Genomic DNA, 17,329 nt, shown 5'->3' with positions numbered 1-17,329 from the left:
GAATGTGATAGCTGATCCCTGTCACGCCGATTTGTGTATGATTCATTCATGCGATTCAGACAAGCGAGACCTCGGGACGGCAACAGTCGATTCTGATAAGATAATTTTCAATGACTTGTTTGCACAGTCGGGAGTTACCTTGGTCATAAATTGGCATATTTTATTTTTCGAATGCTCCAAAGTCCAATTCCGAAGTTCAATGCTTCAAACTCCAAAAATGATCTTGGTGGCTAATTCACATCACCGCAAATCTAAATTATAAGCCCATCAAAGTTCTCGCGCAGCAGATTGGAAACCCCTCGTGTTTCGTGGCTCGTTGCCCCGTCCTACTAAAACTCATATCTTTTGAGTCCTTATCTTCAGTTCCGGGTTTAAAAAAGTGTTATCATCTGGCGGTATGGCTTTGGTTTGACGGTAGTAGTCATGATTTTCTTTGTGTATCTTTTCTTCCTAAATATTCGGCAATAAATAACCCAACATAAACTTATTTTCCCGCAATACATTCCAAAGATACTAAAAAGTTATCTCAACAACAGAAGATATAATGTACTTGTCAACAACACGCTCTCTGCATCTTTTAATGCACCAGCTGGTGTCCCACAAGGAAGTATCCTTGCTCCTTCCCTCTACAATATATTCACGTCCGACATTCCAAAAACAAGATCGTGTGAAGTGGCAATTTATGCTGACGATACAGCCCTTATATCAACAAGCAAGGTAACCAAAACAGCGATTAAGAACCTAGAAAAAATCGTTGATTCCTATAAAAATTACTACAATAACTGGAAGACAAAAATCAATCCATCGAAAGTCCAGGCTATATTTTTCCCATATAAATTTGGCAAACGAGTTGTTCCCCTACCTGGACAAAATATCATTATAGATCATCAAAATATATCATGGTCCTCTCACCTCAGATACCTGGGGCTACTACTGGACAATAAACTTAACTACCGTCCACACTTAGAAATGTTACATAAAAAACTAGACATACTCATCAAACTGCCATACCCATTAATCAACAGAAAATCAAAACTAAACTTTTCAAATAAACTCCTAATATATAAAATAATTTTCCTTCCTCTCTTAATCTATGCCTCTTCTCTGTGGCCGCATTGCTCCAAAACTAACTTCCAATCAATACAAATCAGACTGAATAAAATTCTCAAAATGATCCATTTAAACTGGAGAACACCAACACCAAATCTCGTCCTAAGCCCCGCTGGCACTCAAAGACTATCGTTTGAAATTAACAAACTAATAGAAAGCCTAATCAATAGAGGCAATAATGCTATCCACCCAACGATACAAGACCTAATTATCCGAAGTTTTTAAAGTTAACTAATTGTAAGATGTTGTTAGTTATTAGTTATTAGTTATAAGTATGATAAAATGACTCAATGCCACGTGGCATAACATGTAATTTAAATAGATTTTAAGCGAAATATTTTCATTTCAATCATTGTGATACCTTAGAAATATTAAATAGCTGCAATCCCAATGTGGAATATCTCTGTACTCTTATGTAACCAAGCATTCATGTATAACTAGCTGGTTCCGGCGAGCTTCGCGACGCCTCATTTCATTCTCATTTCTCGACTACCCAGCGTTTCAGAGGATCGGACTTCTAGATGACGTCCGATCGGCTTTCCTTCCCGCCTCCCGTTATTCATCCGTTTCGAACGATCGGCTTCTCTTTTCATTTCCCGTTACTCATCTTTTTCAGACAATCGCGATTCCCGGTGACGTACATGATCGGCTTCCCTTCCCGCTTCCCGTTTGATACATGTCAAAACTCGCATCGCAATTCAAAACTTGAAAACTATCCGAGTTTACCTGAAATTAGCTTAGATTTTGTAAGGGAGCCCTCCTTTCTAAAGAGGGGAGGGGTTTCGATCATTCACCAGAACATTTCCCCACCCCTAAAACCCCCGCCTGCCGAATTTGGTTCGATTTGCTCAAAAACGTTGGAATGGGACGTTACGTATGAGACGTTACGTATGGGACGTTACGTGACGTTACGTTTGTATGGGAGCCCAACCCTTCCCGGAGGTGTGGGAGGGCCAAACCTTTCTATTCACAATTCGAGGTCACAAAACTACGCTGTACAAAATTTCAAACGGATTGGTTCAGTAGTTTTGGAGAAAAAGCGGTACAGACAGACAGACAAACAACCATTTTTATATATTCGTAGATAAAGATCCAAAAAATCCTTGAAAAAAAATAAATAATCCAATAAACCAATAGCCCAACCAAAGCAAAACCAATAAATTTTACAGAAAGAAAGGGGTTGTAGAAGATGCAGTGGTTTGTGTTGAGCCCGTGGGCCTCAAACTCGTTTACGGAATTCATTCGAAAGTTCATCTGAGTTCATTTTGCTATCGCGACAGTCGATCGACTTTCCGTACGGAAAGGATGAACTTTCCGTGGCGGGAGCTTTCCGTGGATGAACTATGTCTCGGTTATCGAGTACTTTTGGTATCATGAAACTCGTACACGTACTCAAATTTGACAAACGGATTTCCGTCAACTTTTTGCTACGGAAAGAGCAGCTCTGTTAGGATGTCTTTGATTTGATCAATTAGTTTGTATTGTTTATGCTCCGCAGGGATAACTAGGTAGGCCGAAAGGATACTGGTGGTTTTTTTTTCATTCATGTGGTACCTAATTTCCCCGTAAAGAAACTAATTAGCCCGGAAGAAAGAAGGGCAAGTGTTTTGTATTCCTGTGGTTACCGCAGTCCCGAATAGGCCGGAAAGATATGGGTTTTTTTTAAATCATGTTGCTACAGCAGTTGCAAATAGGGCGAAGAGATTCGGGTATGTTTGTTTCTATGCCGGAAAGTATGGTCAAAAACGTTTCCCTTGAGATGCGAAAATTTTTCTTGAACCCGCAACAACATTATTACGTACTCAAAGCTTGACAAGCTTTCACATTTAAGCTTTTTAGCACATTTTAGCATATTTAGCGATCGGAGCTTCTCTAATTGAAAACTGTGATCAAATCGGTGCTGACCATGAAATCAAATCGGTTGCTCTTGCACAGCTGGGAGTTCTGGCGACTGGACAGCGCTTTTGCGCAAGTCCATCCTTCCGTTGCAAAGTATGCCACATGCTAGCGTTTTCTCATTACGGTTTCTAGGATATTTTTAAACACACCACGACCACCGAGACATCGTGTGAAAATGGGGCTTTTGGACTACTGAAGAGTCACTTTTGCGTTCAGAAACTAAACGACACGTTGGAGGGCCGCATTGCCACCGTGTGAGTTTGCCGTTTCACGTGCCGCAGACATCAAACACCACCTCAAACTGTTTCGAGTCTCTGACACAAACCATCAGAAAGTCAGACAAACTGGACCAAATTCAAATATCGCAGTCCCGTTTGATGACGGTTCGATCGATTACCCGGCGCGGTGCATGACTTGAGCGGCGTTTGGCACGATCTTCACGAGATAAGCTCCACCACGGCCGGGGACCACCGGGACTTTCGGCTGGCGAGCGTCTTAAGCACAACCGACAGCAACACAGAGAGAGAGAGAGAGAGAAAGAGAGAGAGAGAGAGAGAGAGAGAGAGAGAGAGAGAAAGAAGGTCTTAAAGTCAAACACAGCCGAAAAGCGCCTCGAATCGGCGAGCGAACGTTTAAACTGAGACCGCCAGGGAAGAGTTTGCCAGCCAAACGTGTCATAATTTCGTGGGAAGATAGAAGGGTGATTTCACAGAATTAACGGTTAAAAAGGCGGGGAGCATTATGTTTTCCGAGCGCCGGTACCATGTTAAATTGGTTTTGTTTGGATGACGCTTTTTTCAGCCGCCGGTGCCCCGATGCCGCCGTTAAACGCTAAGCGATGTAATATGTTTTGCCCAATTCGTCTCGGCTCATTTCGCTTGCTGGGCGCTTGGATTGTTTTTGAGGAATGGCGAATGTCAGAGCACGACAGAGAGGCTGGAAGCGCGAAATCGTCATCTAGAAAAGCGCCGCCCCCGGGTGGGTGCTAAACAGGGGTCGTATGTTTGGGCACCTTCGTTTTTGGAGAATTAAAGGTTTCTCCAGTGCCGGTGGTGGTCGTCTTTTATGCCGCGACGTCCCTTCACCTTAGCATAAATACGGTGGGCGCCTAGGATCTGAAAAGAGGGCTGAAGCACTTGGCTCAACTTCAGCCATCCTTCGGGATCAAGATCCAGTGATCACTCCCTAGGTTAATTGCCCCAGATACAGGGACCACCACCGTCATCGATAACAGTGGATTCGATTGATAGAATTCCTAGTTACCGCTTCGACGACAGTGCCTCCCCCGAGACAGGGCTCGCGTCACGCAGTACCGTACATGATGGCGATCAAAAACTCCTCGCTTACCACCTCCCAAGCGGGAAATTCCAGCCGAGTCACGAGTTTTGTTGTTCCTGCTTGCGTAAAATGTAACCACGTCCGGTGCTTATCAAATACCACTCGGCACTTTTTTTTTTCAACTGCAAATGCTGCAAGTGAAGGGCTACGCTCGCCACGTAACAGGCTGTTACATTTTAATCAGTGTCATGCAAGGTTCACTGAATGTTTATCAGTAAACGTTGATTTTTAACGTTGATCAGTAAACGTTGACGTACGATACAATTTTGGTTGAAATTATACTATGAATTTTAAGTAAATACTGTACGCCAAACGTAGTAAGGTTATGGAGACGATCCTCGACGTTAACTACATCCCTTTGACCCTTTGACCCTAATCTTCTTCTTCTTCGCGCTCACGCGTTGCTCGCATGCAAACCGGGTTTCGGGTGGTCCGTGTGTCGCTCAGGTTGGTGCAAAGGTCACCGGTGTCAACAGTTTAACGATGGTAGTTCCATGGTTTAAAATGTAAAAATTTATACACGACCTACGAGCAAAAGGACACGCTGCAACGAAGGCGACGGTGCATCGTCAGCCGGCGCGATAGCCCAACATAAAAAACACAACCAACCGAACGTCTCGTCACTTTGGTCGATTTTTTGGCAAAAGCACGAAATTCCACTCCCGGCGCCGGCAACGTCGTTGATTCGATAATTAAGAACGGCACCGAAAAGGATGAGATCGTAAAACGAAGCTTAAAATTCGCGCCCTACTAACCTTTTTCGGTGGGTAATTCGGTGCAATTTGGGGCAAAATGTGGGCTACGATGGAAGGGAAAATGTTACTGAAACTGTACTGTTGAATAAGTACAACACAATTAGACCCTTGTTAGGGAGTATTTCGCGGACGAGCACTGAAAATGTTTCCATTCGAAACACCCTTGGTCGCCGTGGTCACCGGTTTCCAATCGACTCCTTGGTTAAATAAGCCCGCCCAACAGTTAACTTAGCTATTGACACAGGAAACGGAAATCAATTGCCTATCTAATCTAATCTACTGGGTCTGGGCCTGGGTGATTAGCGATAATCGACTTTAAGGGAAACTTATCTGGTTCTTATCTGTATAAGATATATTCGGTTTCGGTGGTTTTAATAATCGATAGCCCTCAATAGCCCCAGCCAGCTCCAAAGTTGCTTCATTACCAGTTAGGCGGTGAATCCACGAGGTTCTAAAGTTTGGACCAACGAACAGTGTAAAGCTTTAGACGATCTGGTGACCCTGCGCAAATAGTGAGTGTGCGTATTGTGCGATTTCTTTTATGCCCGGGTATAATTGCCGATGTTCACAATTTTCTGATTTCTCCACAAAGTGCATTAATTGTGATTTCCGCGCGGTCCCGATATACTGCGATGCGGCGAAGCATTTTGAGCTACCAACCGTGAATTGTAGATATTATTTGAGAGATTTTCTTGCATCTCTTTTTGCGGCTTAGTTGTTTCATTGTTTAATTGTTGTTTGTTGGGTGGCTTTAATTTGTTGGTTTATTGATTTATACTTAATAAGATAAGTTTGTTGCTTTTAGATATTGTGCTTTTGCTAGATTTGTAGGGCTTCGAGAACGCTAGCGGAGTCAGTGAAGATTCGTGGTGTGGGTATTGTGGCTTCTTCGGAGGCATTAGTTAGGACTGTTCATTAAGTCGACAGATCAGATAGGATTAGTCCGGAAGATAGGATAAGTCTGCGTAGAAAAGTGGGGTGAAACTTGTCGATACAGGTAACTGATGGTGAATAAGCTTGTAGAGAGTGAATGCTCCAGATAATAACGTAAGGGTGTGGTAGTATGTGATAAGGGTTTTTAGTTCCTGTTCATATAGGCAGGCATTACAGAAGGGTGGTTGAGTCGGAGCATTGTAAAGTAATGAATGTGTTACGTTTGTTGGGTGGTTACTGCTGGTAATGTAGTGTTGAGTTTTAAGCGTTTTTGATGAAGGCTGTCATTGATTGCCATAGCAACTCGCCCTCTATTTGAGGTGGTATTGAAGTATCATTTGAATTTAATGCTGATTAGTTGTTCGATTCGTTTATCCTGTTTTGTTAACGTTTCTTCTAATTCTATTACTTTTATGCCATTTTGAGCAATGACGTCATTGTTACTATCTTGGTTTTGGTTTATGCGTTATGGTACGTTCAATTGGCCACACCAAATCATTGGCGTGCCTCTTTGCAGCGATCGATTTTGATGTTAATAATCACTTACCCTTGTTTCTGTAAGTAGCAAGTTTCTTTTGTTTCAAAACGCAGAAGCAAGCGTAGATCTGCAAGAACACTTTCTGGCCGGTCCGGCATTGTGAGTTACACTCATTTGTTTAGTTTTAGCTTTGGTTTTATTTTCCCAATTGGAAATGTCGCAATCTGAGAATCTGCAGCACTATGCCGGTACACTGGCTTGATCTACCATTGCAAGAACTAAACAAGTTTCAACGTTGGCTAAAAAGTTGTGGTATGTTGAGTAGCTTATTACTTTTATGGACTAGTAGGAAAACTGAGAAAATGTTCCGGCGCACGATATAGACGCAATTTGCTTAATTTCGTTCGCTAAATTTCAGTGTTCGTAATGTGATCCGTAGATGTGTGCCGTGGCCGAAATAGCCCAAACACTATTTGTACGATAATAATTTATGAAGAAATGCTATAATCATCCTTTTAATGTTCTAATCTTTTTAAATAATCAGTCGTTGAACACTTCAACACAACACAGGTCAGTATATCACGAATATCTGCCAAGTCGGTATGGCTAGTGTAATTCTTTCATTTTTTTCTAATTTTTTCTCAACGTAGATGATGACACACTTACGTGTGGTTAGGTGTGTGGATATTTTCACCATAAAATAACCGATCAACGCCATGAACTGTCAACGAGGGACGCATTCGAGGGGCTCCGAACAGAATAACGCAAAGAAAAGAAAAACTCCTGAATCGGATAATCCACCTCTGCAGGACGAAGTCCACGGAAAGGGGTTAAAATGTGCTCTCCATGGAGTAGCCTACCAAATCAAGCTCACCGTGATGATCTTGCTCAATATCAAAAGAATGACGTGGAACGAGAGCACAGTTTTCCACTCCATCGGTGTCGAAGATACAGAAGTTCGGCATTTTGACGATATGGTGCTTCGGTGCTCATATGACGGGGTCGCCGAAGCGTTATACATCCAAGCGAAGCACAACCATTCGAAGGAAGTCACGTCGAAGCAGGTCTCCTGGAGCAACCTACTCTCCGGATCGAAGTCGGACGCACCGTTCGCCTTGGCAAAGTACTTCAAATCGTTCTACAACCACGCTCGGCAAACCTCGCCACGACGAGAAAACCAGTACGTCCTGTGTACGAACTTGAACTTTGTCGACGATGTGAAGGAAGTGCTGGAGGTAAAACGAGTCTGGAATTGGTTCCCCGTTTTTGAGTCTCTTGGCGCCACCTTCTATCAGTTCAACATCGAAAAGCTCACCAATCACCGTAAGTTTGCGGAGTTGAGGGCACAGTTTTTGGGATGCTCACAGAAAGCCGACCTCGCCAAGCTACTGGCGGAGCATGTGTTCAATCGAAAAAGAATTACCCTATGCAATAGCCTTTTGAAAAAGTATCGAGCGCTAATTGTTGGGCAGATACTGGAATTTGGACGTCCGTGCGTGTTCAGAAACGAATTTTTGAAGTCTTCTGACCCGCCTCTCGTGGAATTCAGAAACGAATTTGAGGCACACTATCGAAACTTACAAGGTGAGTCGCGTGCAACGCAACTTGAACGTGCGACCGAAGACTTTTGGAGAGACATCCAGCAGAAAGAAGTTTGCGTTGCGGAAGGCTTTTTCTCGAACGTTGGCGACTCACAGTCCGTGGCCTTCCCTGCAGATACAGTTACGGACGATACTATAGAGCAATTTTGCAAACATCTGGTGTTCGTTTGCAACACAATGAACGAGGATGCTCTGGACCGGAGGATAAAGGATGTATGGTACAGCTCAAGGGCTTGCGAGTCGAGGTCGGAAGTCGAGGGAACGGTGGCGTATGAGAAACTGCTCGACACATGCTTTTCTTGGGTGAAGGCTAAAACGTCGCTTCATCTGCGCTGGCCTGACTTGGAACGAATTTTCCTCGAAGTTGACCTGCAAATAGACCTGCTCAAACTGAAAGGTGAATCGGGTGCCATTTGCAGGGAGCTTGACTCAAAGTTACAGATTCGCCCGGAAGTGTTGCAGGCAACTAAGCTTTACACGTATTTGCAGTCGGGCTTACCGAATGAAGTGTTTCTATACCACAGCTACTACGACATTACATTCAGCTCGATCGTCGTCCACCAAACGGGGAAGCTGCTCACTTCGGAATACATTATCATCAAGGAGACTTCTTTCTTCGAACACTTTGAAGCGTTTAAAAACCATTTCCGTTTGAAGACTTTTCCACTACTGATCGTGGTTGTAGACACGGCCGAGCAGAGATGCGTTGAAAGTGGCAAAGAACTTTTTAAAACGGTGTTAGGGGAGTCAAGCATAAAGCTGGTCGTTATCAGTAGAAGAGCACCTTCGGACGAAGCTCATGCCGAGGGCCATGAGAAGTTCTGTGTTAACGATCTCGTGGAAGAAGCACACCCCAACATCTTTCCAGGGCAGCATCCTGTCGGGGTCTTTTGGAATGCGCGAGTCTGCCTGTTGCAACTGATCGAACCAACAGACTGTTTGTTCGTCTTGTTCGTAATGTTACAATTCATTACGGAAGCAGAAAGCTGCACGGTGAACAGTGACAAAACGCCGCAAAAAAGCTACATTCAACGCAACTTGCTGCCGAACGTTGCTGGGCTGCGGAGCTCGCGTCAAATGAACCATTACATCTACATGGTATTAGATCAACTGCTACATGACTGCGGCGAAAGGATCTCCTTTCAAGAGTTGGCCGAAAAAATTGTGCGAAGTGAACACGGTTTTAACAGCATGCCAGCCACGCTCGCTGAACGACCTCCAGAACACCCTGCACCGGGACTTCAGGACCTGCCAGGGAAAGTACACATCCTGCTCGACGAAGCCGGATCGGGCAAGTCGACCTACGTCCACTGCTTGGAGAACAACTTGCGGAGTCGGAATCCAGACCTCTGGGTTATACTGCTAAACGCGATCGAGTACTCCGCTAATTTCGAGCGCCTCTCCCGCACTCAACAGGCCGACAGATCTATCACCGAAACTGACAGCCTGAGATTTCTCATCGAGCTCATCCATTTCAGACACTCGCTTAAGCTCGCGGCCGTAAACACCAGAACGATCGAAGCGGCTGATCGCGAGCGTGAAAAGGTTCGTGAACACACGAGACAGTTGACACTTTCGGCAGGCCAAGTCCAGCTGGGCTGCCACACTTCGCCCTGCTGGGAGCACGACGTTGAGCTGTTGTTGAAGTTAAGGATCTTCAAGGAGAAATTCAACAATCGGCAGCTGGTGATCTTGTTCGATGGTTTCGACGGGATCGCGCCCCATTACACAGCGGGCGTGCTGCAGCTACTGGCGCGATTGGCACACTTCGATGGCGTTCGACAGTTGTTCGTCGCAAGCCGCCTCTACAACTTCGAGAGGGCCTTCAAGGATGCTTTCAAAGGCCAAGCGTCCTTTTTCCACCTCGAACCTTTCAACGAGACGGCTCAGATCCGCTACGTGAATTCGTTTTTGGAGCAACACTTCGAAGACACGTTTAGAGCATGCGAGCCCGCCCGACGCGATGAGCTTATTTTCATACTACTGCAGCTGGTGTTGCTCTTCCAACAGAACACCGATGTGACACCAATATTTATGAAGGTTGCCACTGAGCTAGTATTGCCCTTCCTAACGGATCACGCCAATATCCGCGAGCACACGATTTCGAAAGAGTTTCTGGTGAAACTGCAGGACCAGTACAAAAATCTGGGGCTGATCGAAAAGTGCATCGAAGCAAAACTGAACATCGTCACTGTGCAGAATCTAGGTACCGACAGATGGGAGCGTGCCCAAACTTCCGCCTGTCGTCTGGCCGTGGAAGAAACGAAAAACAAGACATTGCAAATGCATGCCTTACTGGCGTGTTATAACTTGTGCTTGCTTTACAACCTGTCACTTTTGACAGCCGAAGAAGCGGACGCTGCTCGGCAGTATTTGAGAGAAATTGGGGAGGGCTGTGAGAAGACCGGAATCATACAGGAAGTTCATGTGGGAGCGGCGGTATTTATCCCTTCGGAGTTAGCAGAATACTTTACCGCTCGTTGGTTAACTTCGCACCGTCGGCGACCCAGTGTGATCGACTTTCTCAAGTCCTCCACCTACTGGTCCTCCCTACTGGTGAGGCAATTTTTCGATAGGATGCTGGTACGAGACATCAAAGAAAACGGTATTTTTCTGCTAATTCTCGAGGGACCTGTGGAGGGGTTCAAGAGACAAGTCATGGCTAAGAAGAAAGACTATGCAGGTAGAAACACTTCAGAACCACTGCAGGTTCCGAAAGACGATGCAGGTAGAACTACTCTGCATTGGGCGGCAATGCATGACGCTACAAATGGTCTCATGGTGGAGCCGCTCACAAAGGCATGGGACAACATTGATGAGAAAGATCACCTTTTGCGGTGGACTGCGCTAGACTATGCATTTGCCGTGCGCAACTGTCCCGCAATTAAGTGCCTGTTGGTCGAAGGAGCGTCAGTGAATATATCGGTGGTAGTCGAACAGTTACTCACACACGATGGGTTAGATCTTTTCGAACGAATTGCTTGCTACGACGCCCTTGTAATGAAACTTGGGGACAAACATCGAGGATCTTACTTTAAGCCTGAAAAATCCCGTACAGACATCGCGCACATGTCGACGGTATGCGAAAAAGTTGCAGAACATTTGCTGGTTGTGAGGAAGGTGAATCTGTATCAACCGATATTTCGTGGGACAGAGGAGAATGAGGTCAGTAGAGACACGCCGCTAGAGTTTTGTGTTAAAAGCAATTCGTTGCTCCTACTGAAAGCCCTAATAGGAAGCGCGAAACCGCCAGTGCCATCCGCCGTCACAGAACAGCTGCTCAGCCTTGCCAATCGATCGGAAAGTCGTTTAAACTTTGTAAAGCCATATCTGATGGAAATTAGCCGTAATTCAAACAGCAATCCCACGTGTTCTAGCCTGTAAGTAATGTAAACAGTACCTGAAACGATATTGAACTACAATTTTTCTCCCTTGGTTGGTAAGCGGTAAAATGAGTAGTAACAGGTGTGTGAACTAATTCGTGTCGTTTTATTCAATACTAGCTGGTCCCGGCGAGCTTCGCCACGCCTCATTTCATTCCTATTTCTCGGCTATCCGGCGTTTCAGAGGATCGGACTTCCAGATGACGTCCGATTGGCTTCTCTTTTCATTTCCCGTTACTCATCCTTTTCAGACAATCGCGATTCCCGGTGACTTACATGATCGGCTTCCCTTCCCGCTTCCCGTTGGAGACATGTCAAAACTCGCATTAGCTGAATTTGGCTCAAATTGCTTGAAAACTATCCGAGTTTACCTGAAATGAGCTTAGATTTTGTAAGGGAGCCCTCCTTTCTAAAGAGGGGAGGGGTTTCGAACATTCACCAGAACATTTCCCCACCCCTAAAACCCCCGCCTGCCGAATTTGGTTCGATTTGCTCAAAAACGTTGGAATGGGACGTTACGTATGAGACGTTACGTATGGGACGTTACGTGACGTTACGTTTGTATGGGAGCCCAACCCTTCCCGGAGGTGTGGGAGGGCCAAACCTTTCTATTCACAATTCGAGGTCACAAAACTACGCTGTACAAAATTTCAAACGGATTGGTTCAGTAGTTTTGGAGAAAAAGCGGTACAGACAGACAGACAAACAACCATTTTTATATATATAGATTTGTGACCTAACTACAACAACAAAACGTATGACAACGTTAATGAAAGTATTGTCCGTCGTTAGCTACTGCTTTCTTTCATCTTTTAGGTAGTTCCTCGATTCCGTGTCGATAGAACTTCTTATCTTTATCAGCGATTAGCTCAGAGACCCATTTATCAATACTTTCATAAGAAGTGACCCGCTGTGCTGCCAAATCGTTACTCATTACTCATCGTTACTGCTCAATCCGAAAGAGCAACATCTGGTGAATATAGCAGGGGGGTGTTAACAGTTCCCATTTGCCATTTTCGAGACCAGTTTTGCGATGAGGTGTCGAGCGTTGTCATGTTGAAAAAACCGCTCATCATGTCTCTTATCCCATTCTCGTCGTTTTATGGCTAAAGCATTGCTTCAAATGCATTAATTGTTGTAGATGGGATTGTCCTTCAATAATTTCATTAGGTTCTGAAAGCTCACAGTACACCACACCATTCATATCCCACCATATGCACAGCATAACCGTTGCACAATAAATATTTCGCTTTGAGTAACACCATCTATTGCAAACGGCACGAATTAATTCACACACCTAATATATAACTAATTTTAATGCTGCAATTTTAGCAGTAGCAGTAGTTAGTAGTTTTGTTTTAGTAGTAGTTTAGATTGCTGTAAAAGCTTTTTTAATGCGAATGTTGTAGTAATGTTGAAACGTGTTGTAAAAGTAAAAAAATGTATAAAGTAACTGGAAGCTGTAGTGCTGTGATACTACACTTTCCAGTTACATGCGTAATGAAACATAACAAGATAGTAACATACGAGGGCAGTTCAACAAGTTTTGGGAAATGGGTGCGTTTTTTTGTCCCCTTCAAAGTAATCCCCATCAGATATTATACACTTGTTCCAGCGTTTTTTCCAATCCTCAAGGCTCTTTAGAAAATCTTTTCTGTTATCTTGTTCAGCTCCTCTTTCGCTGCCGTCTTTATCTCCCAACTGGTAGCGTAGCGTCCTAGCGTCCTTTTCAGTTTCCGGATCGAGAAAAAGTCACAGGGGTCCAGAACTGGCTAGTGCGGTGGCAGTGGCATCATTATTGTGTTGTTTTCGCTAAAACTTCGCGCAGAAACAACGATGTGTAAGCAAAGTCGCAAAAGCCACGTTTTGTTTCCCACAAATCCGGGCGTTTGTGGCGGATACTAGGGAAAAGGTAATATTCCTGTTGGGTAACTAGGGCGCAAAGCTTGCAGGTAATATTCCTTATTGTCCGTTCTACCGTGTAGCACCGTGAACTCGTGATGCACCACAACCCTGCAATCGAAGAAAACTGCAAGGAACTTGGTTCTTCGTCGTTCTGAACCGCCCAGGACCCTGCACCACCCAATTTATCCAGCAGAGATGACCGGCAACGACCTGACAGAAGCTTTCTACCTTAAGCACCATACGTGATCGATCGCAACACAGAAGGACGACCGGCACCAAGGGATACACCGCCAACCACGGGTTTTTTCCAAGCAGAGACGACCGGTGACGACTGCAGGATAAACAATAGACACAGAATGCAGCGCCAAGAACAGGGCAACACGATCACGGGTAGTGATGGCAACGGAGGAACTCGATCTGTAACGGAACGGGAAGGATAGGTCGGGCGATCTATATAAAAGGCAATAGAATGTAATGAACGGGTTCAGCCGTTAAGGGATGCAGTCGTCGGATCAGAGTTCAGAGTTCAGTGCGTCGGATTCAGTGAATCTTTAAGCTCAGCCGATGTCGGTCGCGAAGAGAAGCTCAGTCGGTCGAACGGCAGTCGCTAGAAGGAGTTAGTCAGTTAGACCTCAGTTAGTTAGAGTTCAGTCTATGTGGCGCAGTCAGTCTTTAAACGTGAAAATAGTTCAGTGCGTTGAGTTCCGTCAGTGAAGCGCAGTCAGTTAGAATTCAGTCAGTTAAGTTCAGTCACTCGAGTTTAGTCACGAAGAGAAACTCATTCGATGCTCAGTCAGTCTTTAAAGGCAGTCAGTCTTTAAACACGAAGATTGGTCAGTCAGTCTTTAAAACCCAAAGATTGGTTAGTAAGTATTTAAAACGCAAAGATAGGTCAGTCAGTCTTCAATCTCAATCGAAAACGGAGTCGATCTCAGTCGTTAATAAAACTCAGTGAGTTACGCTCAGTATTTATGTAAGAATCGCGGTGTCAACGTCTTTCTCCTTGTTTTAGTAGCAGTTCCGCCCCGCGAATCACAATAAGGGATAAATAAGTTCTTCTACATTATTAGGTGACAGCGGTAATGTGTAACGCAGAACTACGGAGTCTTTACAGTTCAAATCTTCTCGGACCATTGAGAACATTTGGTACCACCGATAAAACAGACCGTTTTTCACATAAAAATTGATACAGATTCTTTGTCATCCATTTTTGAGAAACTAGGCAAACAATCAGTCTTGAGTTCAATGTTTTGTTACCGTCCACTTTCACCATCGGACTCACGCTTACCTTAAGCGCATGCTACTTGGTTCTCGTAAGAAGATCTTCAGTATGTAATAACAGCATTCCGTCACCTACCAGGCGTTTGAATGGAATCGCCGTTTCGTTTCTGCTCTGTGGCTGCTTCGATGTAAAACAGCATCGTGCAACGGTTGTAACAGACCAGCCTGAAGACAATTAAATGCCAGCTACCCCCCAAAAGCGGATCGGTGGAACCAGTCATCGAACCTGTCATTTGCGCCGCACGGGGTGTGCTCCATTCCTCCGGCAAAGCCGAACCGAACCGATCGTCGATTGAAGTCGGAAAGGCACCGGTCTGGCCCAAGGCATCGATCCTCTTCTGATGATGGATTGAACGCATCACTTACCGCTCCCCCCATTTTCTCCCCCTTTTCAGCGGTAGGTGCCGATGATTCACCCATCGACGGTGGCCTTGTGCGGAACCCCTTATTCGAGTTCGATCGAACTCGAATTGCGATCGCGCAACACCACGCAGCCCCGGTACCACGAGACGTTCCGGCTTATTCTAGCCGTTGGATGCAACGTGGAGCTCCGGCTGTCATACAGATTGAAATGGCAGTGGACCAGTGGACCACAGACGGCGTATTTATAATTAAACATCTCGTGCGATTTGAATACCGTACAGTCGGTGAGTGACATTGACACTCGTCAGTAGACTGTGTGTTTACTATACATGTCCTGGGACTCTCTCACTCTCGCTCTCTCTCGCTCTTTTCGACCCGGTTTAGGAGCAGAAGGAACAGCACAGTGGCCTCGCCGCAGCAGAGAGCTGTCATTTGGCACTAATGATGCGAACGAAGAAGCGTTGCCATACGCGACTGAAAGAATATCAAGTACGCCGTGGGCAAAAAGGTTCGCTCGATCACACGAAGCGTTGCCAGGAAAGACGTGGCCCAGGTCTGGAATTTCCGTTCTTTGCTCATGGACCGCACCGGAACGTAACGATGACAGCGTCTCATTGCTCCGATCGGCGACCCATCGAATCCCGGGACACGCGCGGATTGCGCAACGAAGGAGTCTCCGTTGCGACCGAGGTTTCCGACTGTCAAGACGCAGAGTTGCACAACCGCGTGTCAATCGTTCGTTCGATCGCTCGGCCGATCGATCAATCTGCACCGATGGCGCGGGATCCACGGGCGATCATAATTCTTCGCACCTTAGCAGATAAAGAGCCACTGTTTATTGCTTGTCATTGACTTACTTGTGAGTGCGCCACCTAGTCCGTTGCGTTAAAAGAACTAGTCCATTGCGTGTGTTCGCAACAGTGTTTGATACAAAAAATGGCTTGATACAAAAAAGAATGTTCAGCAGCAGTTCAGGTGATGAGAAAGTGATGTTGAAATTTTATATAGGGATTGGGTAGTGCTCGGATTCCGAAAATGGGGCACAACATCTCGATTATGGCTGTCACCACTGTATGGCACGTAGCGTCGTCCTGTTGTCCTTGTTTTTATTTACCCTGTAGAAACGGCAAGGAAAATTGAGAAATTCTTTGAACGTCGTCGAGTAAGCGGTATCTGGAATAATGGAATCATTATAAATTCGTCTGCCGCTGCTGATCGAGATCGAGCAAGCGGAGATCGCGCACGCATCAAACGAAAGTGAAACCTTCCGCCGTCCGCCCTGGTCCAGAATCCGAAAGCTCTCGGACGCGAACTCGGACGCGAAAGCTCCAACCCGACGTTCCGTTCGGCGGTCAGGTGGCGCACGATCGCGGCCTTCGCCGGAGCTTCGCGTTTCGTGCGGAGAGCATTTGATCCGCGGGTCGGGCACGATCGGCTTCAGTCGTCGGTCGATCGTCGCGGTGTTCGTTCACGCGTTCGCCAGTTACTGCCAGTTTGCGTGCAGCGCCACACGCCTGCACTCTGCACCGGGAAACTCGCGGCGGCGGTGCAGCAACAACAGAAGGTAGCCTTGCTTTTCGGCGGATTCCGGAGCGTGCGCGATCGTGTGAAGGATACATATGCTGTGCGCTCGCTCGTGAACAATAAGTGATCGCCGAAGGGTTACTTGACCTCCGGCACCGTGAATGGGGCCGCTTTTCGGTGCGCCACGTGCTCTTCAGACTGCTGACTGGCGAAAGTGCTACTCCTTTTGCGTGTATGTGGGCGAGTTGTGTGACTCGAAATCTGACGAAACGATGGCCCTGGCGCCTGACGGGAGTGTTCTGGCCCGAAATGACACACGTGCAACGTAAGATGCGATCCGTCCAATTCGAAGAACAGCGTGTGTAGATGACGGTTTTTTAAAGGGCGCTCAAAAAGTAAACGGAATTTAAAGGAAACAAAAAAAAATGAAACGCCAATAATCACCCACTTTTCTGATCAATTGATTTGGGATTTAATGGCCGCGGATGCTTTACGATGGAACCATTTTATCTTTTTGTGGCACACTGTTAACACTCTTTTTTGGGCGGCAAAAATGAGACCATGTGAATCGAGGCGAGTGGTTTAAAGGGATAATACACCATTAACGCGGTTCATATTTCACCCTTTCACACACTCGCCTAGTCTGCGTCCTTAATCGATTTGGAACTCCAAAAACGAGACAGCGGTGGGAATTGTGGGTTTTTTCCATCTTTTTAGTGCATAGTAACTTAGTCTTTAGCCACCGCGTTAGAAGGACCC

This window comes from Anopheles bellator, chromosome 1 (genome assembly GCF_943735745.2).
Source record: "Anopheles bellator chromosome 1, idAnoBellAS_SP24_06.2, whole genome shotgun sequence".
NCBI lineage: Eukaryota > Metazoa > Arthropoda > Insecta > Diptera > Culicidae > Anopheles > Anopheles bellator.
The sequence above is the reverse complement of the archived record's forward strand: the minus strand, read 5'-3'. Positions refer to the sequence as shown.